The sequence below is a fragment of the Camelus bactrianus genome, chromosome 3 (genome assembly GCF_048773025.1).
Source record: "Camelus bactrianus isolate YW-2024 breed Bactrian camel chromosome 3, ASM4877302v1, whole genome shotgun sequence".
NCBI lineage: Eukaryota > Metazoa > Chordata > Mammalia > Artiodactyla > Camelidae > Camelus > Camelus bactrianus.
In genome coordinates, this window is record NC_133541.1 from 131392146 (window position 1) to 131420071 (window position 27926).

General features: G+C 40.8%; 1 long non-coding RNA gene across 7 annotated transcripts in view; it reads left to right on the top strand.

Moving 5' to 3' along the window:
- The window catches only part of LOC141577139 (uncharacterized), a 440247-nt gene that overhangs the window by 393040 nt on the left and 19281 nt on the right, over positions 1-27926 (top strand). For 5 of the 7 annotated variants that reach the window (XR_012505769.1, XR_012505764.1, XR_012505766.1 and 2 more), the window contains 5 exons: positions 11939-12124; positions 14601-14825; positions 20023-20206; positions 20962-21161; positions 21464-21587. This is a non-coding gene — a long non-coding RNA (uncharacterized LOC141577139). Of the gene's footprint in view, positions 1-8332; positions 8444-11938; positions 12125-14600; positions 14826-20022; positions 20207-20961; positions 21162-21463; positions 21588-27926 lie in introns of those variants that run through there. The other 2 variants (XR_012505767.1, XR_012505770.1) reach the window with 2 other exon arrangements.

The window sequence follows — 27926 nt, forward strand, 5'->3', positions numbered from 1 at the left end:
CGGGTTTAGTCTCTGTGCCTTAGTGGCCTTAACTGCGGGTGGGGAAGATGATAACAGTGCTTCCCTCAGAGGGCCTGGTGAGGGGGGAGTGAGAAGCACAAATTGAGGACTTACACGAGATGCTCATGAATGTCCGAAGTTAGTGCTCTCAGCCTGGTGAGGCCTCAGGAGCAGAGATGTCAGAACAGAGCATTCCTAGCCGGAGCTCGATCCGTGTTGGCAGCTGTTATGATCACTATCACCACTGTGGGTTATCAGGTAGTTTTAAGACTTGGTAATATGAATTCTTGAATAATGTTAAAAGACTAGACATCTCAGATCCAGTTTACATAGTTTTCAAGATTTCCTCTGAGAAATGGATGTTTTATTCCCCATCAGAAGTCTGAGTTGAGTCTCTAAAAAAATTCTGTATTCCTCCATCTTTTTGCTTTAATTCTCCATTTCTTAAAAAAAAAAGTTTTTAAATGGAGTTACTGGGGACTGAACTTAGGGCCGCATACATGCTAAGCACATACTCTCCCAAATGAGGTATAATCTCCCCCATAATTCTTTCTAAACTTTACTTTCTTAGTATTCAGAAGTTAGAGGCCTCTAATTCTTTTTCTGGAGACTTGTCCATGAACCTGTAAATCTATTATTAATGGACAAATCTTGGTTTATTAAAAAAATCAATAAAATATTCTGCAATCCATCCAAAAGAAAATGCTCATTGATTTAAATGTTTCTCCTTTATGGTGATTTCTACTTTCTGGTCTAGCTTAATTTATTAACAACCATCCTTATCATCATAATGACCAACCTCGCTCTGAGTGGACACCTGCCTAAGGCTAAAATGCTTTCCTCATGTTTTACTTCATAGCAGGTGTTTGAGGGTAGGTATCAGTGTCTCATTTTTTGCAGCTGAGGGATTGAGAGATGGAGCAGCTTGTCCCAAATTACACACAGCTGGCAGTGGCTAGTTCAGTGCTGGAACCCTGGCTGCACAGGATGCATTTTTAATTGCTCCTGTAATCAGCCTCCCGTTGAGTGTTTTCCCGAAATCCTGTGACTCCATAAATGGCCAATTTTAGTGATCTCAGCCTGATGAGGACTTCAAAGGAGAGACACCAGTGAGAATGTGAGACAGAGTGGCATAAATTAAAATTGTACATTTTTACAAAAGTTTTATTCTCAGGTAATGACTTAAAAGTTAGGTTTTTTTTTAATTTTAGTGCTCTGTGAGCACTAAAAACAAAACATTAAAAATAATTATAGTGCAAAAGAGAAGTGGGCTTTGAAAGTCCAATCATTGCTAGTGATGTTACTTGCTTTTCTCTAGTGGCCCTTATTGACAGAAATACTTAGAAAGACTGAATTGGTTTTATGTAGTCTTAGTATGGAAGAAAAGATTGTCAGTGAATATTGTAAGTAAAATCATTACTCTTTCTTTCCTGATGATGAATAGGTAAGTTGTTTTTATGGCTTAAGTACATTTCCTCATTTGTGAAATTTGAGTAATATCGTTTTCCTTGTCTAACTGTGAGAGTTAGACGCCTTGTACACAAAGCACCCAAGGGGTGCTTAATAAAAATTTGCTGTCACAATGACAGGTATTTTAGAAGGATCAACTCTGAATACTAAAGGGGGTGGCTTATTTCTGATGCATATTCAATATGTATATATATGATATATATGAATATGGCTTAAAGTAACAAGGATTCATTTATTTTTTTTAGTGCACTATGAAGTTTTAATGAAATCTTTATCATTCTATTGAGACAGGGACTAGTTAAATTGCCTTAAGCAGACGACCTTGAAGATTATTTACACAGAATATGTATTGTTACAACTCAGAATTCATGTTGCCGTGTAACATCCACTCAGATATTTAAATTCGTGGATTCTGACCAGATCCATTAAGTTTAGAAAAATCCACATTTATCATTTTCAGGGAATAATCTTCTGTCTTTTGTGATTAAAGAAAATTTTCATTTTTTTCCTGCACTTTTAACAGGTTTAAAATATCAAAACATTGATTTGACATGTAACTTTTTTAATAGAATAAATCTCATGTTGTTTTAATATGTAAATAAATGTTTTTGTATTTCAACAAACTTTTACGATTTCCTGGCTCTTTGAGAAGTATTTTGCAAGATACTTAGAATGCCTACTGTTGGAAAAATGCAGACGTTATTTTATGATTATAGGCCTAGTAAAGATCTGTTGGTTTTTGCTACAGTGCAAGACATGAGGCCTAGGAGAGCTTTGCTGCCGATTGCCAGGAGGACAGATCCCAGGTCTCAGTCTCCCCTTCTGTAAACTGAAGAGGCTGGACTGGTTTCTTTCCTCCTCTAAGATGAGTTTCCATAAGCCTATGTCTTTTGTTTATATTCAGGAGTATTAGCAATATCAGATTAAATACTGAATACCCTTCCCTTACCCCAAAACAAAGTGCAGTATGTGCTACAGAAGCTTTTAGTTATCTGATTCTCGTTTCTGATCCTACAGGCAATTTTGTGTTGCATGTTTCCCGGTAACCTGGAAGGTCTTTTTAGCCATAGGTGGCTCTGTTGCACCTTCTTACCTTCTTAATTTTCCTGTTTGTTAAAGAAAGCTTAAACAACGTTATTTTATTTTGATTTCTTTGCTTAATGCTTCAGAATAGCACAGTCTCCATTATGTCTGTCTACCTGGAAAAATTATTCTCCTTATATCTTAGTTTTATTCTGTCATCTCGCTGTGAACATCTCAGACTTGCTGTGCAAACAATGGCAAATTCGGACTTTTCTTCCAGTGCTAGAAACCAGTGAGCCGGGAATTTATAAAACAGCTAGAAGTGGCCTCTGGAGCACCTTAAAGCTGAAAAGTGTACTGGGTTCCCTGAGTATTGACCCCGCCGCTGTGTGTTAATTGGTGGTAGGAGATTTGGTACATATATGAAGGGGTGTAGTTTTTTGACTTGGCTTTGCGTGCACGCGCTGCCACTGAGCCACGTGAGCCTAAGTCAGTTCGTTCTGAGATTTCCCTCGTCTGTGAGATGGGGATGTTCATATCTGCTTTGTAGAATTGTGAGAATTAGTAATTATGTAAACTGTTTACCACAGTGGGTATGTCAAGAGGGCTCGTAATCTTTAGCTACTGTTTTGTGAGAAGCCATCATTTGATAGTCTTTGGCAATTACTAAGAAACAGGAAAATAAGGAAAGCTGGTTTTATGATGAAAGATATTTGAGGAGGTTCCATAGTTCCTATACCCATAATTTAGCATCAGCAAAGTCAAAAGTGTTACACAGTCGCCCTGAACCAACGTTAAGCCACAGAATTTTTTGTTACTTCAAATATGTTGGGGCTTAAGGGGATCCAATACTTATACACATGTTGTCTCCAGCAGCCAACTGAGAGATGACAGAAAAGAGTAAGCAGGCGATATATGTCTTCTTTTTTACTGATGAAGCCACGTACTCCATGAACTTCAGGGCTGTGGGAAAATGCGTGTCATTATACTGTGTCCCAGAAGTAGAGACTCACCCTGTCCCAGGTAACTCTGGGCCACAGCGAGCCTTCCCTTGAGAGGACCTGCCCCATCATGCACAGGGCTGTCCTGCCATGGAGCTGAGCATCCCGTGTGCTTCCCAAGTGTGGCCAGCACTGGAAGGAAAGGAACGGTTTCACATACCCTGCTTGTCTCTCCGGAATCACACCTCACCCTGTTAGTGTGACGAGGGCTAGCTTTGAGCCATGGGTCTGTGGTTTGGAGAAGCACTCTCCGTGGCCAAGAGGAGTGGGGAGGAGGCGTCCCCTCCCTCAGTTTAAACAGGTGGTGGTATGGAACAGAAGGGTGCTCCCCAAGAGTTTATAAAAGGAGAAATAAGGATTTTCTTTGGGACTTAGTCTAGCCAGGAAACACAGAAGATGATTAGAAAGGAGACTTGTAAATCACTTTAATATTAAGTTGACATTTGTTGAGCACCAATAATGTGCTACATTCTTTTCTGAGAGTATTACAGAAATGAATCCTTCAATCTTCTCAACAATGGAGTAAGGAATGTTTGATTTTTATCCCAGGTTTACAGTGTGGAAACTGAGGCACACAGAGGGTAAGTTGGCCAAGGTCACAGAGCTAGTAAGTGGCAGAGCTGGTATTTAAACTCTGGCTGTCTGGTTTTGAGGCTCCCAGGGATGGGCTTTGGGTGTTTAGAGGTATCTGCATACCTGGATCTCTGTACATCTGTGCATCAGTAAGCCCAGAAAGGACAGAGAAAGGAGATTCACACAGTTGCTCACAGTCGTGTCTCGGCCACTGTCCATGAAGAGTGCACCATGATTAGCGTTGTTTTCCAGGCAGTAGATCTGTTGGTATAACAGAAATTTAGTCCATTGAGTTAATCTAGAAATCCTTACTGCTCTGCTTCTGTCCATGTTTGCCATGTTACTGCCTGCCCGTGGTTAGGCCGTGGAGGAAAAACTGTACTCATGGTTGAACTCTGATATTTCAGTCTGGTTCATAGTTTCACATATTCTGTTACATTAATAAGTTAAGTTTCTGGTTTTCTTGCATCAGTGTCTCGTGTGTTTGCTTAATGTGAAACCAGTCCATGGGAGCCCAGGGGTGCTGACGGTATAATTTCTGAGCATGTTGTGGCACTTCTACACGTGCAGTCCTGACTGGAGGATGTCCGCCTTCCTCACTGATTTCTCCCAAGAGCAGGGTCCTATCCCATCCCTGGATGTGACGCTGGGAGCTCTGTGTGTAGGCCAGTCAGCGGCCAATTCCACCAATCAGAAAATGATGAAGTACCCAGAAGTGGGTTTAATAGAAGAAAAGGGCTTCCAGGTAGTCCAATGGGCTGTTCGAGTCCATTTGGTGAAAAGCTGTTCACTGTCTGTGGTTGAGCTGATTCTTTGCTGTTGAAAAGTCTGGATTAGATGAAGGGATTTTAAAAAGCAGAAAGGAGTGATTTCAGGTGGTACGTCCACACCGGTGAGAATTGATGGATGACCGCCTGTGTGAGGCATAGACAGAGTCTTACAAACTTCATAAAACAGCTTTAAAAGCTCTGCCATCTGAGTGCACTTCATAAGGGGTCCAGATCATCACTGGTCATGCTGTGAGGGCAAATAACTGATGATGGCATAAAGGACACGGAGGCATCAAAAAGGTCTCAGTCATGTTCCCTTTTTAAAGAATGTGGCACAGTGTAATATATTTGAGCTGGTTTTTCACTGAACAATTTTTCGTGTTTTCTAGGTCTCCCAGCTCCTGAAGTTTCCACGCAGCTGCATGTCCCCTCGCTGCAGCTCTGTCAGCACTTGTCCTGGGCTGACGTGTTGTCACGGGGAGCAGGACGGTCAGCGTCCCCGGCTCCTCCGAGCTCCGTCTCCTCATCCCCATTGCTGGGCTTCTCATCCATGTCTACTTAGAAGGGTTGCTGAGAACCACACGTGATGGTTGTCAGGGGTGATTTGTGGTTGTCCCTGTGTTTGACATATAGTCAGTATTTGATAGTAACACATGTTTTTTATTATAGTTCTGGCTTCTACATTGCAGTGGTTTTTAGTCTGCATTTTTTTATAACTTTTTTCTTATTTTTAAATAAGCACTTTTTTTTGGGGGGGGGGAATTACTGGGGATTGAAGCCAGCACATTGTGCATGCTAAGCAGGTGCTCTACAACTGAGTAATACCCACCCTCCTTGTCTGCACTTAAAAATAAATATTGCAATACACAAAATAGCTCTTAAACACCATCATGGGACCTATTTTCTGTATAGACAATTGAATACATATGCTATTTCAATAAGAATAAATGTTGGGACTTACCTTTCTCAATCTGTTTACTTGTTTAAAAACGATCATAGCTAGTGATAAACACGAGTCTTGGATACAGCACTTCTTAGGATCTGTTTTGACATCATGGGAAATTACATTCTACAGAGAAGGCAAATTGGGTCTCATTGATATTTGGATGATTTAGCAGATGATCAAGTCTTTCAAACTTGACAGTTTTGTATTTTAAACTAACTGCAAAGTTATCTTCTAGAAGTTGGAATTCCTAAGTTTGTGAAGTGCTCAGTAATTCAGTGTGTATGTGTTTGTGTCTGTGTGAACGTGTTTGTGTGTGATTTCAGGAAGGTAGAAATAAGTTCCATGTAGCCCTCTGATACCTTCCCCCTCCAGTTCAAGATGTAGGCATATATTTACACAAGTAAATTAATATTCTTTAGTCATTTGATATATTGGTGGGAATATGAGGTTCTCACACTTGTTTCAGAAGGGTTGGGGAGCATCAGGTTTGAAAACAGGAGGGGAAAGAGGCAGGGTGGCCCTTCACACTTTGTGCAGGATTTGAGGAACAGTAGCTTTCTTTTTTCTTTTATTCTAAAACAAACTGGCGCTGAATTGTAACATACTATGACTCAGAATTGCTTTTCTGATAAGATACAACTGCCTCAGAGTTTTCAAGGCAACATGAATGATGAAATCCGTTTTAGGAGTTATCTTTAAAGTAGTGTTAATTTTCAAGTAAAAGGCTATAGCCTGTTCTTTCTTCAAAGGGTAAAAGACGTTCTCATTGATCCAAGTGCATGATCAATGTGCTTAGTTTCTTTGGGGTTTTTTTCTTTTTTTTTAAGTGCTTGTTTCATTGTGGTTTGAATGAATGTTTAAAATTTCTGAATTTTGTTCTTTAGAACATGCTGATTTATCAGAACTGTTAAAAACCTGATTGATCTTTCGTCTTTGTTTGGAGGGGCACCCTTTTGATTTCTGTTGTCTGTTAAAGAGGGAAATTCTTCCTCTAGCCTGCAGATCATTAAGTGAATGGTTTGCAGTGTGCCTTTAAAATTCTTTGAATGCTTTGTGCATGCTTGTCTAGTGAATTTTGAATTGACTCATAGTAATGACTTTGCTTTGATTCTGTGGCTTTTGCTCCTCTCCGCAAGAATTTGAATTCTCTGTTGCATTTTGTATACGTGTTTTTAACAGGGGAAGAAATTTTGCATTTTTTACAGAGCTGGGTTTTCCTATCCCCTCTGAATGACATCTATACTTGATACAATAAAAATCTGTTATTGCAGTGCTTAATTATTTCATAAACTAATTTTTGGCTTAATCAGACGCAATGAGAAAGAGTGATAATAAAATATATGAAAACCTTCCTTCCTTTGAAGAATAGAAATGAGGTGGTCAGGCTCACGCATGCTTTGTGCTTGACACACTTACTTTCATGTCATTGTGTATCATGATTCGGAGATGGAGTTGCTTCAGGTTTTATAGATTTTTGTTTGAACATTTTTGTTGAATTCTTTCTCCAGGCTGATGTTTCCTGTTGGGTTTGTGGAAAGCGTAGAAGGGAAACAAATTCTTTGTTTTATTTTCAGGAGGCCTGAGTTGCTGATGAGAAAAGAGTTGAGGGTGGGTTGAGGAACAGAGTGACACTCCCTCTCCTCCCGGCTGAAACTGATGAACAATGAAATCAATTAAGTGTATCAGTATTTGACCAAGAGAATTCAGCGAGCCCAAACTGGCAAGTTATGCCCAATGGAAAGTACTGAATTCACCTGCAGAATTAGGTGCTTTGCCAATTAGAAGCAGCTTAGAGCAATCAGAAAAATTAGTTCATATGATGAGATATAAAAGAATGTAATATCTTCTATTTCTGAAACTTTTCTTTGTTAAGTTGTGTAGAGCTAAAATTAAGTTTCAAGCACCAGGAGTTAAGAGTCTGGGTGGTTCTGTGGGATCGTTAGTCAGGGATGTGTCTAGATCCTGCTAGAGTGTCTGAAGGTGGCAGGAAAAGACCCAGGGCTAGGATTTGTTATCCTAGGGTGTCCTGCATAATGGTTCCCTAATGGTTACATGTGGGAGCCCAAGATTAGGTTAAATTGTAACAGACCCCAGCCGCCTGTCAATGTTCAGAAGAAAAATGTGTGCTTAGTAACTGCTTTGCAAGCAGGAGCCTGTGCATCCTCACTCCTGTCTCCTTGCCTTAAAAAGCAGAGACAATGCTTTGCTTGCATAGTTGATGCTTTAGATAGCACTCTGCTCATTTCAAAGCAAGGACCCAGGCCCTCAGCTATAAAAGCTGGGCTTGTGTGCTTTTAGATAGTCTATTATCCCCAAAACAAGGACCTGGCTGGTCTCGTGGTCTGCTTTGTAATTCACATATCTAAAGAATGTATCTTATTCCCCTCACCCCATGACTTCCCTAAAGATACACTAAGCCTTTGTACTCATTGTGGTTTCTACAATCTCTGTCTCCTCCTGTCTTTCCTCAAGTTCCTACTTACTATCACACAACTGTTAATGACTTTTTCCTTTCGTTATACACAGTAAATATAGGAGCATTTGAGAGGCTCGTGGAGTTGGCTCCCTACTCCTTCTCTTTTTCTGGACTTTTCCCACAGAGTCTTGAATAATCATTCCATGTCGGTACGACTTCTGCCAGCCATAACCCACAGTTCCAGGTGAGAATGATGCAGGCTTTATCTCTCCTACCCAAGGGAGAGAGAGAAGAGAACTGAGATCTGCTCCCTTGTGGTCCCTTCTTCCCCAGGGCCACTCCAGTTCACCTGCAGCCTTCTGGCCTCTGCTGTCAGGGCCTCTGTCCCAGGACTGACTGCAGCCATTTTTTCCCTTGCCAACATTTCCTGTGCCTTTCAGAAGTTGGTCTCTTCTCTACAATTCAACCCTGGCAGATGTGATGGTGGTCAGCGTGCTGGTGGGCAGTCACCTGGGGACTCCCAGGAGCCATGCTGATTCTCCTGAGTCTCTCATTCGGGGTTACAGAACTGTCGAGCACCGGAGGAAGCCCATTCACGTGAGGGCAGCGCAGCATTGCATCACTGTCATTTTATTTTTGAAATTTCAGTGGAGAAATTATTTGTAGCAAACTGTTCCAGTTTTTTGGCTGACTGCTTTCCTCACCACCATTTCCTTGTTGGATGTGGTGCTTGTTTTAAGAACCAGGTTTCTTCTCTGGTTATTTCTAGCAGGTGGGCTTGCCGAATCCTTGATCTGCATTTGAAGCAGAATGCTTCATCTTGATGTCAAACTGATTTTCTTCATTCTGAATATTTCGTATACACTCAGCAACTGTTTCAAGTGAACTGCTCTTGTCCAGTTTCAGTTAACTCACATTTGCTGATCTCCTGCTTTCATGCTGAGGGCAGTTTCTTCTTCCTGTAATAAAAGTTAGCAATTTGCATCTACTATGGGAAGGTACTGGCCCGAGGTGCTTTTGTTCTTAACAGTTTTAATACAATTCACCCATTAATATTTACACCGGTTTTTACTCTATGCCAAGAATTGTGCATCCCAGTCAATCTTAGAATATTTTCATCCTCCTAACAGGAAACCCCATATGCATAAGCACTCATTCCCATCTTCCCCATCCTCCCCCAGCCCCAGGGAGCCACTCTTCTCTCTCTGTGGATTTGCCTGTGCTGGACATTTCATGTAAATCGAGTCAATTCATGTAAATGGAACCGTCTATTGTGACTGACTTCTTTCACACTGAGTAACGTTTTCAATGTTTGTCCATGTTGTTGCCTGGGTCAGTACTCCATGCTTTGCTATTGCTGAATAATATTCCACTGTATGGCTGGGCCCCTCTGTTTACCCATTCATCAGGTGATAGGCATTTTGGTTGTTTCTTCTTTTTGGCTGTGATGAATAATGGCACCGTGAACATTCCTGTAGGAGTTTTTATGTGGACATTTGTTTTCAGTTCTCTTACGTGTGTGCCCACAGAGCAGAATTGCTGGGTCATTCAGAAACCAACTGTTCAACTCTCTGAGGTCCTGCCAGGCTGTTTTCCAAAGTAGCCACGCAGCGTTACTTCTCACCAGCAAGGGCTGCTATCTCTGATTCCTGTTTGTCCTCATTAGTTCTTGTTATTCTTTTTTTAATTATAACCTAATGTAGTGAGTGTGAAGCGGTTTCTCCTAGTAGTTTTGACATGATTTCCCTTACAGCTAATGATTTTGAACATCGTTTCATTGTGCTTATTGGCCATTTGTATATTTTCCTTGAAAAATACCGTTTCGGATCCTTTATTCATTTTTTAATTTAGTTGTCTTTTTTGTTGAATTGTAGGAACTGTTTTTTATTTGGAGATACAAATTCCTAATCAGATAAATTATTTGAAAATATTTTCTCCTGAGTGTTGTTTTTTTCACTTTCTGGATGGTGTCCTTTGAAGCAAAGTTTTAAATTTGATGAACTCAAATTTATCTCTTTTTCTTTTTTCCTTGTGCTTTTGGGGCAATATTTAAAATCTGAGGTATTTTATTTAAAATTTACATATAAAATATCTTAATTTTTAGGACCGTCCTAGGAGACGGGTGCTGTTGTTATCCCCAGTCTATGGATAGGAGGCTGAGATGCAGAAAATTTCACTGACTTATGAGTGTCAAAGCTACCCAGTGCTGTGGGAGTTCAGAGCCTCATGATTGTCCCCAAGCATCTGTGCTCTTCACCACCATGCTCCACTACTGCCTGGAATCGTTAATGAAAAAGTCTTTCATTTTTTGGTTTCTTGTTTGTTTGTTTTCTCATTGGGAACCTCATCTCCTCATTTTCCTTTCGGATATCAGTGTAGGTTTATTTTAGGTCTCATGTAGGCAGAAGAATTGCTATCATTTTACTTCTTTATTACTCACTCTCCGGTGATGATTGTTGCTATTTGACCTAATCAAGTCATGCTTAAGTCTTTCCTGCTCATGACACTGAAAGGAGTCATGACTTACAGAATGCTCAAAGAAGAAAATAATTGATTGATTTTATTTTGCTACCCAATCAAACCAATCAAATAAAAACCCCGGTGTTGACGCAGACGGTAAGCCCTCCAGAATAGGGTCACTGTCTTCCTTGTGTTTCGTTTGTTTGGTCACAGTGTCTGGATAGTGACTTGCTGTCCAGCAATTTTGTGAGGATACGATGTTCGTGAATCATTGTAAGGACAGAATTTTGACAACAGACTGTATTGGTCATTTCAGGAGGGAAAAGATAATATAGAAATACTGCTCAGATCTATTTTAAAATTAAGTTTGGAATGTTGAGAAGAGTTCAAGAAACCATACAAAGATCTTTTTCACTTATTTTAGATCTATCTTAGGCATATTATGATTACATAGCAGAGTAACTTATCAACTAGGTTTGACTAGAGGGGTGTAATATTGATTATTTGTTTTAGTTGAAATATTCTACCTGGGAAAAAGTAATCAGTGCCCATAAATGAACAAATATGTTTGTATTTCTATGTAACATGGGAGCAGACTTCATATGTTTCTATATAATATATATGACTGTGTGTTTTAATCTTTCTGTCAGTGTATTTATAGTTTTTCTGCAATGTTCTAACTTAAGAATTCTTCTAAGAAAATCACCCCCGATTCTAGTGCAGTTTGTACTGTGTATCCTGTCTTATGCATGGGATTCCACTGTCTCCTCAGTGAGGAATTTCCTCCCCTACTGAGGTAGTAGCAGAGTTAAAGGAACTGTGATTTCTAGGCCTTTGCTCTCCATGTGTTTGCATTTGGCTGTCAATCGCGATTTTCCCTTTCTTGAATTTTCATTGTTCAATTAGAATTTTTGAAAATAAGTGTTAATATGTTGTATTTGTCTCCCTAGAAACTTGATGTGTTTGTGCTTTTCAGTTTTCAATTTCTTAAAAATGTAAATGCACTCGTTTTTAAGTAGTCCTTTTTCACTAGATATTTGTTTACCTCTTTATAGTTAGAATATATTATTTCCAATGAATGAATCGGTGTGCATGTTTTAAAAGATACCTTACTTTTTATTTTCCTTATTATAACAATTATATTCATTCTAGAGAATTTAGAAAATAAGGATAAACACAGTAATAACTTAAAAATGGCCTCTAATCTCACCTAGAGATACAGTTGTAAAGTTTCAAATTGAGAATTACAAGTCCTCTCATGTTGTTCTTCTTTTTCAAGATCGTTTTGGTTACTGAGACCCTCGAATTCCCATATGAATTATAACAGCAGCTAATCAGTTTTTGCAGAGGAGCCCACTGGGATTGTGATCGAGACCACGTAGAATATACGGATCACTCTGGGGAGCACTGCCATTCCAAGAGCACTGTCTTCTGATCCAGGAATGTACGTGGCGTGTCTGTCCAGGTATTTTGGCCTTCTTTAATTTTTTTTCAGCAATGCTTTGAGTTTACAGAATATTATTTTACTTTTTTTCTTTGCCTTTATACTGAGGACAAGTGTGCAAGGTACCGGGATCAGAAGTGTATTTTAGCCCCGCCCCTTGCTGCCAACATGGTCGCTGCGCTCTTGCTTTGCCTTGTGTACAATCTTGCACAAAATAGGACCTCAGTAACTCTCTCTTGAATGAATGATTATATGATTGAAGGATGATGCTTGAGAGTCCTTGTGATGATTTTTTCCTCCAGCCTTTCCCCAATTCTTAACTATGCCCTTTCTCTTCCTAAACTCCAGCCTGGTTTTCAACCTGCCTGTGACATTGATTTTCCCTGTCTGTAGACTCTTCCTTTCACTGGTTCACGATAATGTTACATGTGGGCTGTGGAAACTTGCTAGATGTCAAGAAAGAGCAAATCCATTGCATGCTAGTATTTTTACAGTGTGGTATTTTTTATCGATTGAAATTAAATCAGGCTGACCCCCTGAGCCCTCCCGTGAGCTCTTTTCACTTTCCTACATCTGATACTGCTCTGGTTGCTACATGTGCCCTTCCCCCAGCCTTGGTTTTTGGGTTGAGTAAGTCATCATCAGTGGACCCCTCTCTTTAAAAGATGAAGAGAACATTGTCTCCTTCTCCCTGGTTGGGGACTTGGATGAGATGAGATACCAGATAAAGAATGGAGCTCCACCACATTCTGACCCCCGCTCTTTCCGTTCTTTTCTCCAGAGGAAAAGAGTACAATTCAACAGTATAAAGATTGTGAGCTAATGAGATAGACAAGACAACCAAAAATTTATTAAATATCCTTTCATGGCAGAAACAAATGTATTATACACACAAAAAGCACATAAAGCACGGTAGTACTGTGGTTACAAACATGGGTCTGAGATCGAGTCCTGCTCTGGAGTGACCAGTCCTGTGAGATGGAGAACTGGTAGGTCGGCTTAGGCTCTCCAGGACTGGTTTTCTGTCCTGCAGAGATGGGGCTCGCTAGGCTTCCCTCCCCCTTAGAGGTGCTGTGGGGTGTAACTGTCACGCGTGCACAACTGCTCGTTCCTCGTAAGTGCAGGATAGCATAGATTTTGCGGTGATGGCTTTATGACCGCCCCGTGTAGACTCTCAGTGCTCCAAAGGGATGCCTTGTGGTTTGGAGATGGGATTCTCATTTCTGTAAATACCCAAGGATTGTGGTATTGGGCCCTGCTGATTTGTATCTATTCTTTAGAAAGTACATATTGTAGATATATTTTTCAAGCATGTGTGCTTTATTTCTTTTATTATTTATAGTTCTACCCTCTCATCTCTTGGTGTGACTTTTCATGGAATCCAGGAAACAGTCCTAAGCTACCTGCCTCTTCACTCTTCTCTGTGGTGGTTTTCTTCCCTGACTAGAAGAGGGTTTTGCACAGGAAATTTTATTTGTTCCCCTTTTCATGGAGTCTCTCTTTCGGTCTGCCAATCTCTCACCTGTTCATCTGTCCATTTATCTACCCACTCATTCTTCTGACTTGTTCCAAAAAGCATTTCAGGCAGCTTACAGAAGAACAGATACCAAATAAACAGGTTAGAAAATTGGGCCAAGTTCAAACTGTGAGGCTAGGAGGCGAGCCTGTGTGATGGTTGCAGCCATGAGACACACGCCTCTGCCCTGTGACTTATAAGATCGACAGCATGAGTGTACCTGATGCTCCCAGCAGACACAGGGTAACAGGGTTTGTGGGAGATGCTCACTGGCTGTGAAATAAATAAGTGGCTCAGGAGAAGCCCAACCTTTCCAGCTACAAAGGCTTAAGAGAATATTTTGAGTGTCTTCCAAAATCAGGGTATTGCATTGTTTCTTTTGTCAGAGTTCTACGTATAGTTGGTTACATTCTATACCTGGAAATTTCTCCAGAACTTCTTACCAAGTGAGTGCCATTGCTCGGGAATGAGGTGGTTCTGCTCATTGACGGGGGTTGGCCAGAAACCGAAAATGACAGCTTCAAAGGAGCCTGGGATTTGTCAGTTATGTTTTGTCAGTGCTGTAGATTTCAGGAAATGCTTTCACACTTTCTCTCCATCTGAGGCGGCAGCGTGCTCTCTTAGCAGCATCAGGAGCTCAGAGCCACGGGATGTTGGGGGCGGACTGCACTGCCGTCAAGACAGCCAAGCTAGTCACTGCAGGCGTGGTCCTTTCACATAGTGCATTTCATGTTCTATAGTAGAAGGTTTCAAAAGGGAGTTAATTAACTGAGTTAATTAACATTTAATAAATATGAAGCTTTGATGAAAAGTCTGTTATAGGCAGAATATAAGTTGTGAACACTTTGAAAACGGTTTCATTACAGAAATTTCAGTAGGGAAGATAAACAGTTTATCTTATTTATGCCTCTCTTTTAAAGTAACACAGAAACAAGGCAGAAAAGGCAGAGGATGATTTCTGTTATTCCTCTCGGCTTGCAGGTGCCCTCACATCCAGTGGCATCCATCCAGACACCAACACTGACACTGGCCATGCTCAGAACTACCTCAGCCCTGAAGACACAAGTGACAAATAGAAGGGGGCCGCGCCCTGTTACAGCAGGTGCTCTCACTTTGTGGGTCCTTATGTAACTGCGCGGTGTTAATCAGGATCGCCCGTTCTACATTGTGTGGCGCTGCTGCGGTGTCTCCTAGTTATTTGTTTCTGTAAGTACTCGTGTATTATTCTCCAATGTGTGTTACTACACATCTAAAAATGCTTTTTACAGATGAAAAATAATGTATATTTAATATAATAAGTCTGAAAAAAGGGACAAAAGAGGCTATCCAGGTCCCACTACTCAGAAATAATAATGAACACTTTAACATCTACTTTCTGTTCTTTTCATCAGTGTGTATCAGCTCTGTCATAAAAACCAATGAGCACTCTGTGCCTGTTTACTGTGTGGAGACCTCCATTTTCCATTCAGCTTATTACATGTTTTTCTACAATATTCTATCTCCCCTGGCATGATTTTTAATGACCAGTATAGCATTATGTCTTGTGGAGGCATTGTCCATTTTACTTCGGACTTAAATAAACTTTTAAATTCCAAGTGTACTTAACTGAAATACTGAAAAGAGAACTGTGGTGGTAGAGGAAGGCCCCTAACTCCCTTCCCATTATTTCCTGAGTGTAAAAGCTGTTGCCAATATGGTGTATATATTTCATGACCTTTATGCCTATGACATATATATATACCCATACATAGATACATACATACATATGAGAAATCTATGTATATGTGTGTATATATGCTTTTTTGAAAAATAAGGTCATACTATATGTTTTCTGCAGCTCGCTTTATTCACTCAGGGGTATATCATAGACGTCCTCCCACTCCAGACTCACCCGGTCCTTTCAGATAGACTGGAGGGGTCTCCTGATGTGCAGGTGTGGTCTCTTGTGCAAGGACACCATTGGTGGGAGAGTGCTGTGGACAAGGCCCTGGGCCACGGGGAAACGCCGGCCCCGTCAGTGCCCACAACTCGCCGTGATTTACCGCATCATTGTCTTGATGGTGGACACTTAAGTTTTCTCCATTTTCCACTGTCAGAAAGGATGTTTGACTGGCATCTTTCTTTAACAAACATTCCTGTGATCTTGTATGAGCATGCCTTTAGTTAAGTCTTCTGGAAATTTAGTCCCTGGATGTGACATTTATGTTCATCACAGGCTACTTTGAAGTGACTAGAAATTCCTTCTCCAGTGTGGAATGAAAAATGTAGAATTACTTATGTAACCAATTCTCTATTGCTGGATATGATTTCACTTCAGCTTTTCTTCCCACCAGTGTAACCACTACATCTATTTGAACTGATTTTTTTTCTAAACGAAACGATTCCTAGAAGTGGGGTTGTATCAGTGTGTACACACGTTTTCAGAGTTTACATATCCACTGACATGTCATCCTCCAAAAAGGTCGCTCACAGTTTTTTCTCCCACAGATGGACACTAGCTACAATATCTTTTAAAAATATTTACCAATAAGATGAGCAAAAGTGCTTTTTCATTGTTTTAGTTTGCATTTGATGACCAGTGAGGTATTGAGCATTTTTCACTCATTAGCCATCTGACTTTTGAAAAGTGAATGATCCATTTTGTCCTTTGCACAAATTTAAGTGAGGAAGCTTCTTTTTGATTTGTGACAGCTCTTTGTATGTTATGAACATTAATCCCTTGTCTTCATCAACATCTATCACAGAGTTTTTCCTTGTCATTTCTTTCGTTTCATTTTGTTCAGTAGGTTTATATTTGTTGTGGCTCAAAATATTCTTAAGATAGTAAATGTCTTCCTTTTGGGTTTTATCTTTGTTATTATTCTTAGAAATACTTTCTTATAATGGTATAAATATCTTATGTAGGTTTATTTAATGTCTAAGATGGAGATGATAATAGTACTTGTTATAGTGAGGAGAAGTTGAATTAATGTGAGCAATGAGTTGTATTTGCTGTTATTAGTATTTTAATATTTAAACCACTATCTGTAATTTTTTTGTGGTCATTATGACAGGAATAGAATTTGTTCTTTCCAGGTGATTCTCTGATTGTCCCAGGACAATTATTGAATTCACAATTTGCTCTTTGATTTGAAATCCCACATGCACAAAATACTTATGTACACTAGAGTCTCTTTTTGAGCTCATGCTATATTTCTGTCAATCATACTTCCTTACTCCAGCGCCATATCTTACATATTGTAAAAATTAATTATTATCTGACAGTGCGATATTTTTTTGTTCTTTTCTTCCATCCCAAACTTTCTTGGCTATTATTATGACTTTATTATTCCTAAAGAATTCTAAAATATTTTGTTCAAGTTAAAAAAAAGTCAGATAAGAGTATTCATGGGATTTTTATTAAGTTTTGAATTATTTTTAGGAGAACTTCCATATTTACAAAACTGTTTTCCTCCATGCAATATGTTGATGTCTCTACATTCACACCTCTTATTTACCCCTCAGTACAGTCCTGTAGTTTTCTCCATGTACAACATGGGCATTAATTTTGAGTTTATTCCAGATTATTGTTGATGTTTTTCTTAATCTTTTAAGTGAGAATTTTTTGCTATTATATTTTTTAACTGTTTAAACTGACACCTAGGAAGGCAGATTCGGTTTGTAAATACTCACTTTGTAACAAATCATTTAAAATTGTAAGTATTAAGTAATTGTTCCAGGATCCTTTCTTTTGTGTTTTTAAATATTTGTTTCCAATATTATCAAAATGGTCATAGCTAAGAAGTATAGGTGTGGAGACTGATGGAGAGAGGTAGTGTGGCTCATGTACAAACTGTGAGCACTTTCATGGCTGCCTTTAGGCTGGAGAAGCCCCAGAAGAGCCCAGGTTAGACCAAGGGTGGCTTTGTATGCACTTGAAAGCCAGCTTTCCTACCTGTATGGTGAAGCCTGGTGGGCGTGGCAGGTAGATGATCAAGGTCTGATCAAGGTCATTGGCTGCACAGAGCACTGTGTCTGTGAGAACTGGAGTCCATCGCCATGGGAAATGCTTGGCGCCAGGAACACTGCAGGGGAGCTGGGGAGTCTGTTTGTTAAGGATTTCCCAGTCCTGGGAGTGGGAAGATCAGACTCTGCATTCAGATCTGAGTTTGAATTCATCCTCTCTTGTTTACTGGTCCTCTGACTTTTGTCAAGTTATCTACCCTCTTTGAACTCCTATTTTCTTATCTCTCAAAATAGGAGAATTACGGCCTGCTGCTAGAGTGTTTGATCAGGATAAATGATTTGTTTCTATAAGATGCCACGTACAGTCACAAGCTCAGTGAGAAATGGGCTGTCACCTCTTCATCTGCAACTCAGTGCTCGACAGGACATCGGGGCAAAGCCAGTCCGTAATTTGTTTGTGATGCAAGTAGGAACAAAATTAATGTCTTGCCTTTCACTTGCAGTATCTTACTCCTTTGCTTCATTTACTTCTTTCCTCCTTTCCTTTCCCCTCCTCCACCAAAAGATCCTGAGACTCTCTCAGAACACTTGATTCAAATTACTTTAAAGGGTGTCTCATCCTCATGAAATAACAGTAACTTAAAAAAAATCTGTACAGATCCCAGACGTCATTGTATTTGATTTACACACACACACGCACACCCACCCACACACACAATCAGCCTACCTACCACTTGCTGAGGGAGAAGGACCAATTTATCTGAGTTTTCATTCACTGAGCGTGAGAGCAAAGTCTCTTATGCAGACTTTCACCTTGCTTAGTGCATGGTGTTTTTAATTGGATTTCTGCTTTGTGGCCATAGAACTATTCTTATAAAAGAGAGGATGTGGAGACATAGACATTCTGCTGAGATATTGGTGTCAAAATATTTGAGTTGGAAAGGACTTAGGACAGCATAGAGTCGTAACATTTTATGGGTGAGAATCCATGATGGTGTAACTTGGACAAGAACCCGGGTCTTCTGTCTTCGTGTCCACGTGGATGAAGAGGCAACAGGGAGGGAGATGGCAGGGATCCTTCTTGCTTGAGTTCCAGGGTCTTGCTAGTTTTCATTGCTCAGCTGTCTTTAGTTTAGGTCCGTGTGGCCTCTCATGGGAAGGTCAATCTGTCCTGAAAGACTGAGTTTCTAATCAGCAAAAAGCCCTGGACCCACTCATATTTCCCAGAGTTTTTCTGCTGTCCTGCTGACAGTTTATATAAATGATACCTAAGAAACTACTGGATATAAAATCCTTATTGTTATCATTTGCCCTCAAGTTCCATAGGAATGGGGTGCTGTCTCAGGCTGTCTAAGGCTAGATCTGAACAAAGATAGGGTGATAGGCTGTGCTGCTGGACCCTCCCCAGTCGAAAGGGATTTCCACCTTAGTTTTTAGAATCAGACAGATGAGTTCAAATCTTGCCTTTACCAGTTATTAGCTTTGTGAACTTGGGGAAGAAACTGTACTTGTTTGTGTCCAATTTTCTTTATCTGTAAATAAGTTCAGTATTTATTTTAGGGTTTTTGTTTTAGAATTGAATGAGCTAATTTCCTCATTTATACCTAAAATACTGATCGCGTGGTTCTATGCTGGTGCCTTGGTAGAAGATTACTAAGGGACTCAGCAGTGAGAATGCAGGTGGGGGACCCCTGGATCATAGAGCTTATATTCCAGGATATGCTTGTAAAAAACTGGATGTGCAGTGGATTTTTAGTAAATGTCCATTCCTTTCCTTATCCACATTGATTGTGTATATATCTTTGTACAATATATGAACAATTTTTTATTGCAATTTAAATATCTTTGTAGTATTTAAATTATGTAGCTATAACAAAATACGTGAAATAAAATGATTTGTCTTTTATTTTCTTTTCAATATGCAAAACAAAATAAAATAGAAAAGAAAAAAAGGTTTTGAAGGAGTAGAAATAATTTTATTTCTGTGGAATCAATTCCCTATGTTAGGTTTTTTAGTTGTGTTGTTAAACAGCATATAAAATTGATAGGTTGTGACTTCAGTGTTCATAGCTAGGTGAGTGTAGTTTCTTTTTGTGGTTGTCTTTGATGAATTATTTGAACTAGATCATAAATGATGTGAATGTTACATATTGGAAACGAGGAAAGAGTGGAGACATACTACCTCCAATGCAGTCATCTTGTTACCAAGTCGAAACTCGTACTGCTTGCTGTATGACAGGCCAATAAATCGGGAGATTGAGGTGTTGGAGCAAGGAATAGTGACTTTATTTGAAAAGCTGGCAGACCCAGAAGATGGCTGAATGACATGCTGGAGAACCGTCTCCCCCAAGTCAGAAATCAGTCCGCTTTTATACTAAAAAGGGGCGGGGATGTGGTTGGTTGTTGCAAACTTCTTGCGGTACGAATTGTTTCTCCTTGGAATTCTTTGTTCTTGCAGCTGTCCACGTGGGTCAAATCATGGTGCCCCTCTTAAACCTCCAAAAAAAACCAAAGTTGATTTTCTATTTTGCAACTTGCCATCTCAACATAAGTGCAGAAGAGTTAACATCGTGAAAGATCAGAGCCCGGAGAATAGGCTCTCCTGGATATTTCAGGCTAAAGGCAACTTTCTTTTACAAAAGGTACAGAGATACCAAGTCTGAGCCTAGAAAACAGCAAAGGTTTAAAGCCAAATGAACAGATCTAACATGCAGTCAAATTTATTCTTTTCTATTACAATTTCTTTTTCCACCACATAAATAATTTTAGTAAGAAACATGAGCAATTTTTTTACTTTTGCTTCTTAGTAACGGATAAGTGGGCCAAATACATTTATGAGAGCAGGGATTCTGTGTGGGCATTGGGGTCACAGCAAACTCTTTTTGGGGGTGGTCGACTCTGCAACATGTCTGATGCCCCGTGGGTGTTGGTGAGGGACCCCATAACCAGGGGCTCTCTTCAGGAACCAGCATATGGGCATTGACCTCTGGAGACCTTTTTCAGCTGCCGGAAATTTTTTCAGATAATGTGACTGAAAAACCACTTCAGCTGGTGATAATTAGGGAATAAAGGAAGAGGAAAAGGGCTTGGATTAGATTAGAAGAGAAGGACAGAATATCAGGGAACCTGGGGGCTTGGCAGTGGGTCCTTGGGAGAGAGGGGAGCAGAGGTGGGGAGGGGCACGGCTCTGGAACCAGCTCCTGCACCTGTCCCAGGGCCCAAGTCACACAGCTTTAAATTGGCCTAGGACGCTTTCCTGTCTGGATGTCACCCTGGGCAGAACCTTGAGAATCGAAGGTAAGGGGTGGGCAGCACTCACCTAGGGGATCACTGAGGACTTCGTTCAAGTCCACGGTGCCTTTTCTGGTCATGTGTCTTCACTTGCCCTTTATCTTAGGATCTGAGGAGCAGGAGCAAGGAACGCAGGGAGAGATTCAGGAAGACATCTGACTGTGTTAATAGACGACAGTCACAGCCACACGGGGAGCGAGGACACTTGCAGCAAAGTAAAACGACTTCACAACTATTGCATCAGAGCTGCCGGTGTGAGAGAGCCTAAGCCTGTCTCAGAGTGCAGGGGACAAGTGGAAAGGAATGGTAAATTTCCACTGACAGTTGAAATTTTGTTAAATAGCCTGCTACTGTTGCTTGTATCACTTGAATGAATGCAGGCATATTTCTATGGGCATTTATATGTTCACTCAAAACCACCAGCCACTCTTGCCCCCATCGGGGATGGGCTTTCTCAAGCACAGTGTACCTCCTGCTTGGGTGGGCCATGCTGCGGGTCCTCGCCTGGGGCCGGGCTGCTACAGGGCACTGAGTCCCCGAGGCACGGCCTGCGAGACACGACAGGAACACCTCTGCTCTTGACTGAGGGCCTCCGTTTCCCCCTGCAGTGTAAGAATGCTGGTGACTGAGTTAGAAGCATGCTTCGAAGCTGTCCATGTCCTTGCCATCCAGAAGCGGAGCCTGGGAGCTACCGAATTTCTCCAGAATGCGGTTTACATTCATCTTCGACAGGTGAGTTTATGTCCTTTTACAAGTGGAGGAATTACTGCAGTTTTCCTGGAACTTACTCACCACTAGTCCATCTGATTTTTCTGTGCTTGGATTCAATATGGCATGCTAAAAATTCTGGAGTCAGATCTTGAAACCCTGATGAAGAGGATTATTTTATTTCTTTATATGATAGTATTTTACTTACAAAATTCAGAGTTTTCGGTTCTTTCAAAAATTTTTTGGGGGGTTGGAGAAACAACTTTGCTCTTACCATCTTTGTGACCTGTTGCTTTGTGCCTCTCACCTGTCTTCTGTCACTTCTGAGGCGGTTCAAATTGTGACCCTGTCCGGGTTGTTCATGGTATAAAACATAAAGTCTGTAAAACTACAGTCCCATTTACTCCGAAGACATTCCAAAAATACTACTTAAATCTGGGTGTGGTTTTAAGAAGACAGAATCATTAGAACATGTACTTGCAGGTTGCTAGTGCAAAATCCCCAAATCAATAGTCTAGCACAACATCTAATATCTTTCTAATCTACCTTGGATTTGTATGGATAAGTGAAGCAGTTTGCTAAGAACTCAAGACCAGGGTTAGAATACAGGCTGGTGTAGCTCAGCAGGTCCTCCCAAGCTGATGCTCTGCCAGAGGGCGGGTCCTAGGGGAGAGGGCGTGTCCTCCCCTCCCTGAGCTGACAATTTGATGGGCAAGACCTTCATCAGGTGAAGAACTTGACTTTCTTCTAAGAACAGTGGGTTTGAAATCAGTCCTAAAAGCGTGGGAGTGACACAATCCCATTTGTCTCAAGTAGGGGAGAGTGGCTTTGGGGCCACTTGGGAGACTCGTGAGTCCAGGTGGGCAGTGTTGGTGGCTTCCACTTGACCGGTGGGATGGTCAGTGGGTAAAAGCGAACAGATTGAAGGCATGTTTAGATGGTAAAAAGGAAAGGATGAATGCTGTCTGTGAAGGTAGGATGGAGGAAGGAACAGGTTTCTGGGTGGATTAATGAGGTAAGTGATGATCCTGCTGTGCTCTGAGGAGGGAAAGCTGTAGAGGGAGTTCTGGGGGATAACTGATGAGTACAGCTGTGGGTAAAGTGAAAGGCTGTTAGATGTGTGGTTTGGGAGCTCAGGTGAGAGCCAGTAGTGAGTAGGGGGAGGGGAGAGAGACTTTCAAATCAGTTTGTCTTGTGAACATACAAATAAGAATGAGTAATGACACACTTAAAACCTCTATATTCTGTATTTAAAGCCCAGTAACATTTTGCTATATTGACTGCAGAGGTTCTTAATTTTTTTTTTAAGAGAAATAAAATAAATAGAAACAAAATAGTGGAGATAATGAACATCTTAGAGTTGATGTGTGTCCTTGTATGTATTTTCATACCTCATCTGTTTATAACCATAATCTACAAATAGATCGCTTGCTTAGCATAAGAGTTAAACAGAGGGACGTGACACACAGTGTTGGGGCTTGAAGCTGATCTTCTCGGGCAAATTAAGTCACCTCTCTGTGCCTTAGTTGCATCATCTGTGACTTCCCCCGGGCCCCTCATCACAGCTGATTTCCTAGACTAGATGTTGGGAGGGAGGCTGCTGAAGGGAATAAGAAGTGGCAACTTCTAGGGATATTGAAGAGAGAGACAAAAACAGATTAAAGCCGATAACCTGAGTAAAAATACCCTCAAAAGAGAAAGAATCCCGCAGTGTTTTGAGCCCCTTAGCGTAAGGGAAACAAAATCAGGTAGACCCAAAACTCTTGAGCATGTGAGTATTGTGGGTGGGTGGGTGTCATCAGAAAAGGGTTGAGAAAAGGCCTTTTCATTTCCCTAGACGTTTCCAGTAAGGATGGGGAGCAGAAGAGAAAACCCCCTGCTTCACAGTGGAAGCTGCTGTTTTGTGCAAAACTGACCAAAGTTTGGAGACCAGTCATCAGCGGTGCTGGCAAATGAAGAGACTTCGGCATTGGGTGGGGCACTTGCTGCGACTTTCAGGTGACCTGCTGGCTGGGGGCTGTGAGGCGGGCAGTAGGTTTGCAGGGTGACCCGGGCATAATCCCTGGCTCTGAGGCTGCTGGTCTGACTAGCAAACCTAGGCACCCGCAGTCCTAATGGGGCAGCTCGGGATGTGGCCTGGGACACCTGCTGAGCTGAGGGTGAGAAGAGGGCTTCCCTGAGGGGGTGTCATGCGGAGAGTGGGAACGTGTTCCTGCAGGGGAGGAAGAGCCTCTGAGCAGGGTGCTGGATGCACAGGCAAGACCAGCCTGAGCACGGAGGCTTCTGGGAGCCAGAAGTCATACAATGGCCCGAACCGCCTTGTTCCTGCGAGACTGCAGGGAAAAGATGCTGAAAAAGTAGGCAAGGGTCAGACCCTGTGGTGTTTTATGAGTGCCAGTAAAGGACTGGTCAGGCAGGCATGAGAGAACCCTGTGGGCGTCCCAGCTGGGGCGTCACGCCGGAGGGAGGAGCAGAGTTATAGACTTTGCCACTTATTAGCTGTGTGACTTTGAGCAAGATCACCCCACCTCTCTATATATATATCTTCGTCTGTAAAGTGACAGAGTGACAAGCTCGTGTAATCAGAAGGCTTAGTTTAGCTCTGATCCTCTGTGTCCAGTCCTGTCAGTGCTGCCCTGTGAGGTTCTGCAGCGGCTGCTCTTACCCTGAGAAGGGAGGGCGTAGAGGGACATTGTAGTGCCCGAGGGCAGGAAGGGGTTGCTTTAAAAGCAGACATGTTGCCGCCTGCAGCTGCAGGCCTGCAGGCAGTTTGGTTGAAGGTCCTGCAGGGGACTTTGGAGGCCTTAGGTCGTGGAGAGTACTTTGGACGCCTTAGCTTCGTCTTAAGTCTTGTTTTCCCTTGCGGACCGGATTTGCCTTTGCAGATTGATGCTGAAGATTTGGGCTTCTAGCAAATCTGTTTTCAGAGATGGGTATATACGTAAAATATCGTATAAATTAAAATGATTTATTTAACGTGTGGGACTTCGCAGCTATTGGGAACAGCTCTGTTTTCCTGGTTGTCACGGAGGACACCAAGGGTCAGCAGAGAGTGCGGGAAGTCAGGTAGCCTGCAGTGCTGCTGCGGGGTTTTCTCCCGAGTAGAGCACTCTGCTGAGTTGACTCCTCTGAGTTTCGTTGCCAGATGAGCAGACAGCAAATTAATGAGTTCTGGTGGGATTGTATAATGTCAGGAAGAAAGAGGAAACCGTAGTTTTTCCAGACTAAAACAAGCTTTTGTTTCCTGATCCAGTGTGTTCCATTACAGAATTGATGAGTTGTGTCTATTCTGGGACTTCATTGAAATAAACGTTCAGCCTAAATGATAAGAGTTATGTTTTATTTGGCTGGAGGACTCGAGCCGTTATGGCAACCTCTAAGATCACTCTGAGGGACTGCTCCCAAGAGGTAGGGGAGGAGCTAGGATATATAGAAGTTTTACAAGAAAGACCAGGTAGTTGGAACAATAAAATATTGCTTGTTATCTAAAGAAAACCAGATATCTCAAGATCAAGTATTTAGTGCTTTTCTATGTATGGGAGGAAGCAAACATTTGTGTCATTGAATTCATCCCTTTGGCAAGTACCTAGCTATCTAGGGCCAGTATCCTGTCCTTTCTTACTCTGAGTCCTCTCAGAGGGCACCACTGTGAGTGGCTGAGAGGCTGGGCTGCAGGCATGCACTCTTTGGGGGTGGCAGCAGCCGCTGATGACTTGGTTTCAGCATTCTTTGTTTACTGACATGGTTGCAGTATTTTCATTCACAGTGCTCCCCCTTGGTCCTAAATTCTGCCAATGTTTTGAGAGACATTTCATGACCAATTTTGTCCCATGGTGCTAGGATGGCTCAATCCTAGTTCAGGTGAAGAATCTTCTGAGTTGCCATTCAAGGTGCTAGTTTTTTATCAGGCCCTGTTGATACTAAAACTTCTCTGGATCACCTGTCTTACTTGTTTGTTATGATCCAGGAAGTGTTTTCCCTTCATTGCTCATTCCCATACCTAGAATCACACTATTACAATTACTTTATTCAGGGTTATAAATTTTACCTATTTCTTCAAGATGTTTAGTCATCATCAATTTTGTAGGCCTAGTTACACTTTAGGAAATGTAACAGACAATTTTATAAAACAGATAGGATATAAGTAATACAGCTAGTAACGTTAATAAAGTCACGATTAAGAATTTAATAGTCGGGAAGTTGTATTTTGGGGTTAAAATTTTGCTTGTGTTTCTGATTGAGTTTGAGTGATCTTATGAGAAAGTTCATATTTATGGTCAGTCTCAGAGCAGGTATTAATTGGTCAGGTGAGGTCTCCCACCTTGTAAGATCAACAGAGGCCTAAACAGAACTATAATTTCTTTTTAGAATAACGTTTCTGAGGGCTATCTAGTTAGAGCCTTGGAGTAGGGAAACTCACAAAGGTAACACAGAAGAACTAGACATAGGTAATTTACCATAAACTTAACAATTGGAGTAGTTCATAATCAAAGGTAGGAGAAATTATCACAGTAATTTTTATGCAGGCCTGGTACGGTGTCTTGGGTCAGCTGTCTACCTCAGATATCGTCTTCTTCTCATCCTGGCCTGGTAGCTTTTTCTCCATTTGGGCATTGTTTTAAGGTGAGCAGTGCTCTATAGGCCAGTGCATTGCAGGGGCTATTTCTGATAGGAAATGAACCCGAAAGTCCGTTTCCTTCAACTTTGGTTTGTATGGTCTATTTAAGAGTACCTGATAAAGGGTCCTTCCATTCAGGTTGGAGACAGTTCTTTAAGTCATGCCTGTTCCAGTTTGTATAATCCCCTGGCTGCAGGTCATGGGGCATTGGAACTTTACCCAAGGATAGATTAGTGAGCTTCAGAAACAAAGCTAGAGTATCCTATTAATAATTCAGTTAAACTGTACAGCAATGTGACATAACAGCAAGGAATGATTGGGAAGTGTGTTAGTAAATACGGAAGTCAATTAACAAAGCTAGAATTTAATATCCACTAAAATATAATCTTTTTTCTCTCTAAAGTTACCCTCATTTTTCTCAAATAAAGCCATGTCAAGATTAATTGCTTTACAAGTTGTCTGATTATTTGATCATATAGGCTTTTTTAAATTGGCTGTGTTGGAACTTTTAATTAGGAGTCTCAGTGTAGACTGTTAATAAGGTTTGCTAAGGCCAGGAAAGCCCCGTCAAGGGCTTGTCATGGATTTCTGCCTTACAGATTTAGGTAAATTCTTTTCTCTTTAAAATCCTTAAAATACCTTGAGATTCTTATAACTGATAGGAGATGATCTTCCTCATTTGTCTGATAGAGCCACTGGGGACCTAAGAGTTTTTAGTCTATTGAGGGATCAGATAGAGAGAAAATATAACTGTTCCAAGTCTGATTACATAGGTATAATTTATCAAATTGCTTTGAATCATAGCTAGCTTAAAGAGAAGAGATTCTTTATGTCTGGGAAACAGGTTAAAAGCCAGTAGTATTTTAAACAAAATCAAAAATTATAACCATATTCACCAGTTTACTCAGTCCCATGTAACTAATTCTTTTAATCACAGTTTTCATTGGAAATTTAAAATTTCTTACCCAGTTTAGTTCACTGCTATAGTTTGAAATTTATTAGAAATCAGTAAATCTCCTTGAAGAGCAAGCATTTTGCAAAACCATCAGAAGACAACCATTAACTGTCTATAAATGACAAAAGATTTAAAATCATGATTAAACACCGTTACACTATAATCGATAAAGAAACCTGGTCACTATACCCAGAATTATCACTGGTAACATTTCAGATATACCAGAATTTTAGGGAGTCCATATAATTTCTACAATATCTATATTAATAATATTTTCTCATACAATATAACCTTAGAAGATTTATTATTCATTTGACAATACCGTGTTATTTAACATGCCAAATGAAATTTACTAGATTAAAATCTCTCTTTGGGATGTTTCAGGGGCCATCTGTAGCATCCCAAACTTAACTGGAGATTAAAAGAACTTTAATTAGAAATTGATATTTGGGAAGCTTGTTAAAGATTTCAGAACACTTGGTCAGATAAACATATAGATCACTGTAACGTAGTACTAATTCATTAACAAGAAAATGCATCAAAGGTAATGGCAGAACAGATCAGTTAAGTGGTATAAGAAGTTTTACAATCTGTTACTGAAGGTGGATTAACATTTTAAGAAATTTTTTTCCTCTTAACAGCGAGAAAACCAAATCTAGTCTTGTACCTGCTTACTTCTAAGTTTCATTTACTTTGACCAAGTTGATTCTAAACTTAGCCAATTCCGACCACGTATGAAACTCTTTCCTCAGGGTTCCTCTTCCACAAGCCTTCCATAGCTTTCTATACT